Here is a 4,630-nt window from a genome sequence, read left to right as displayed (position 1 = left end):
ATCCCCATCCGCCCCTTCAACCAGAATTTGAAGACTTTCTTGTCGTGATGGATGAAAATGATCCCAGCTCAGCTCCAACACGAATGGGAGCAGATGCAGCACATGCTGAGGCTGCTAGAAACAGACCACCACCAGTTCCATAGCTCAAAACTCAAGCTGAGAAAATGACATTTCTAGTTAGCTATGTCCAAGGCATGAAGAAGAACATCCAGGAGATACTGCAAAGTCAGAAAAGCCTTGAGAGAGTCGTGGAAACTAAGCAGGGGGGTCGAGGGTGCGCTAACCTGACCTAGCAGCCAACACTCCACTTTCATCATCATCCACACCACCATGGATCCCAAGAGAAGGGGTGCAACGGCGGTTGATCCACCCGCATCAGATATGCCTACGGCCACGCAGGCAGGCAAAGGTGCTGGTATGGCCGGAGGAAGCAGAGGTCATGATCCTCCACGACACTCCAGCGAGCAAACCCAAGCAAGCGGCATTGTTCGCAGCCACAACAGCGGCACACGCACGGGTAGGTCCAGGGACGGAGCCGCGCAGCCTACAGGCGGCATGGCGAACTCCAGGGATGGTGGGCGCCATCACACGCACCCACGCCGGCACATACGCCGCGGACTTCCCAGGCCACATGCGACGAGCCGCACCGCCGAGGAAAATCTCTTGAGCATCAGTATCAGGATGCCCAGTGCCACCATGCACGTCGAGAAGCTGGTGGAAGTGGCATGCAGTGACGGGACCGTGATGGTGCTCCTTCTCACATGGTTAGAACTAAGAGCACCTCACGTCCTCATACCTCATGTCGATGCCTATGCCAGCAGAAGCATTGGCACGAGTACAGATGCTCCTAGACTATCCTGTTGTAGGGGAGAAGCAGGAGGAATGGAGGGCTATGATTTAGAGCCTCATTGCCCATGCTAACGGCGATGGACCGCAGCAGGCGGGGCCCTCAAAGCAACCATCCGCTGGGCCAACTCGCACCCATGGCGAGAAGGCTAGGGGCGGTGTAACCATGGTGCACTCCCCTCCACGGCAGCAACAGCGATCGCCGCCACGATGAATCAACATCTCTGACGATTCGACAGTGTCGTCCGACCCTCCGACTCGCCGCGATCAGCATCAAGTTCTCAAAGAACGACGCCACGAAGACGCCCGGACGAGGATCGAATGGCGGTGGGAAGCGCGTAATCAATCTGATAAACGCGCAGGGCCAACTATCGACGCACCCGCGTCAGGGTATCCTGTGAGCCTGCCTTACGAGGTGGGTTGTCTAGCGTTTACTCATGAGCTACGGTGAGTCCAGTGGCCCATTTCTTGCACGTTCAAGCCGGAGATTCCCGAGAAGTATGACAACCACCCATTAGAGTTCCTGAGCATCTACACCATTGCGGTGCAGGCTGCCGGGGGCCGCGAAGACAAGATACTCGCCAACTACTTCCCGTTGGTGCTTAAGCCCAACGTCAGGTCGTGGTTGATGCACCTGCCAAATGATTCCATTTCATCATGGGCAGATTTGTGCCATGACTTCGTTGGTGCCTAATGTGTGCTAGAACTACGTCCGTATTTCCCAAAGAGGAAGGGGTGATGCAGTATAGCGACGGTAGGTATTTCCCTCAGTGATGAGACCAAGGTTATCGAACCAGTGGGAGAACCTCCTCACACCACGTAAACAACACCTGCACACAAATAACAAATACTTGCAACCCGACTTGTTAAAGGGTTTTCAATCCCTCCCCGGCAACGGCGCCAGAAATTGGCACGTTCCGGGAGACTATCTTGACTTGATCTTCCCCGGCAATGGCGTCAGAAATTCCTTTCGGGTACGACGCCTTAAGATAGGCAAATAACGTGAGGTAAAAGTTGTAGATAGGATAAATAGATCACATAACAAATAAATTTCATCAATGTATTTTCATATTTTTGGTTTAATAGATCTGAAAATAAAAGCAAAGGAAAATAGATCGCAAAGGAAAATATGATGAAAAGAGACCTAGGGGTCGTAGGTTTCACTAGTGGCTTCTCTCGAGAAAAATAGCAAACGGTGGGAAAACAATTACTGTTGGGCAATTGATAGAACTTCAAATAATCATGACGATATCGAGGCAATGATCATTATATGGGCATCACGTCCAAGATTAGTAGACCGACTCCTGCCTGCATCTACTACTATTACTCCACACATCGACCGCTATCCAGCATGCATCTCGTGTAGTAAGTTCATGGAAAAACAGAGTAATGCAATAAGAACGACGACATGATGTAGACAAGATCTATTTATGTAGAAATATACCCCATCTTGTTATCCTTAATAGCAACGATATATATGTGTTGTTTCCCTTTCTGTCACTAGGATCAAGCACCGTAAGATTGAACCCATCGCAAAGCACCTTGTCCCATTGCAAGATAAATATATCAAGTTGGCCAAACAAAACCCAAATATCGGAGAAGAAATACAAGGCTATAATCAATCACGCATATAAGAGATCAAAGAATACTCAAATAACTTTCATGGATAAAAACATAGATCTGATCATAAACTCAAAGTTCATCGGATCCCAAAAAACACACCGCAAAAAGATTTACATCATATGGATCTCCAAGAGATCATTGTATTGATAATCAAGAGAGAGAGAGAGAGAGGAATCCATCTAGCTACTAACTACGGACATGTAGGTCTACAAAGAACTACTCACGCATTATCGGAGAGGCACCAATGGACATGAGGAACCCCTTTCTGATGGTGTCTAGATTGGATTTGGTATTTGTGGACTCTCCGGCGGCTAGAATTGATTTTCGTCCCCTGCTTAGGGTTTCTGGAATATTTGGGTATTTATAGAGCAAAGAGCCGGTGCGGGAAGCCAACGAGGAGGGCACAACCCACCAGGGCGCGCCTAGGCCCCCAGGAGCGCCCTGGTGGGTTGTGCTCCCATCGGAGCCCCCCTCAGGTGCGTTACTGGCCCACTAGATGTCTTCTGGCCCAAAACAAATCCAAAAAATGTTTTGTTGCGTTTGGACTCCTTTTGGTATTGATTTCCTATGATGTAAAAAAACATGCAGAAAACAGCAACTGGCACTGGGCACTATGTCAATAGGTTAGTAACGAAAAATGATTTAAAATGACTATAAAATGATTGTGAAACATCCAAGAATGATAATATAACAACATGGAACAATAAAAAATTATAGATACATTGGAGACGTATCAGCATCCCCAAGCTTAACTCGTGCTCGTCCTCGAGTAGGTAAACGATAAAAACAGAATTTTTGATGTGGAATATTGCCTAACATGTTCATCACATTTTTTTTCTTTATAGCATGGACATTTAGACTTTTATATGGTTCAAAGCAATAGTCTGGTTTTGACATGAAGACTTTAATACTCAAGCATACCAACAAGCAACCATGTCTTTCAAAATATCAACACTAAAGCAAGTTATCCCTAGCCCATTATGCTCAATCATTGATCCATTTTCATGAAACACATTCGAATATTAGCTACACCCAATACTCAAATACGATCATAGTGCCCCTTAGTTGGTGCTTTATGAGAGAAGATGGAGACTCAAATTCAAAATAAAAATTGCATAAGTAAAAGAATGGCCTTTCACAGAGGGAAGTAGGGATTTGTAGAGGTGCCACAGCTCAAAGCGAAAATTGAGAGATAAAAACATTTTGGGAGGCATACTTTTCCCACCAACGAAAACGATTTAGAGCTCCCAACACTTTCCATGCTAGATACATCATAGGCGGTTCCCAAACAAAAAATAAAGTTTATTCCTTTTTCCACCATTACTTTCACTTTCCATGGCTTGTCCGTATCCACGGGTACCCTCCATACCAACACTTTCCAAGGAATTTATTATTTGACAACAAAAAGTAAATTCATTTTTCAGTTCAGGCTGGGCATCCCTAATACCTTTGTCGTACTCCCGTGCAATGACAAGTGAATAAACACTCATCGTGAGAATAACACATCTAGCATGGAAAATATTGGCCACCCATCACCGCCTCGCGAGCGGTAGAGCACACAAAACAGAAATTTATTTTGAAAACTAGAGATGGCACATGCAAATTTGCTTAGAACAGCCTGGAAATACCGCACATGGGTAGGTATAGTGGACGCATATGGCAAAACTGGTTTAAAGGGTTTTGGATGCACAAGTAGTGATCATACTTAGTGCAAAATGAAGGCTAGCAAAAATATTGAGAAGCGACCGACCAAGAAAAGAAAAATATCGTACCCAAGCATTACGCAAAAGTAACACCGAATAATGCGCCACAAGTAGGATATAAATTTCATTGCATAACTATTTACTTTCATGCGTGCATAGGGAATCACAAACCTTAACATCAATATTCTTACTAAAGCACAATTACTCATCAGCATGACTCACATATCATATCATCATATCTCAAAACCATTACTAAGAATGAAGTTTATTTTGTCCAATGATCTTCATGAAAGTTTTTATTATATCCTCCTTGGATATCTATCATTTCGGGACTATTTTCGTATGTTGCTTTTGATAAGCTCAAACAAATTTAAGTGAAGAACATGAGCATAATTTTTCTTTCTCTCAAAATAATCTAAGTGAAACAAGAGAGAATTTCTTAAAAAAATACTAGCTCC

Source organism: Hordeum vulgare, chromosome 6H, assembly GCF_904849725.1.
Source record: "Hordeum vulgare subsp. vulgare chromosome 6H, MorexV3_pseudomolecules_assembly, whole genome shotgun sequence".
Lineage (NCBI taxonomy): Eukaryota > Viridiplantae > Streptophyta > Magnoliopsida > Poales > Poaceae > Hordeum > Hordeum vulgare.
This window is presented reverse-complemented; position numbering follows the sequence as displayed.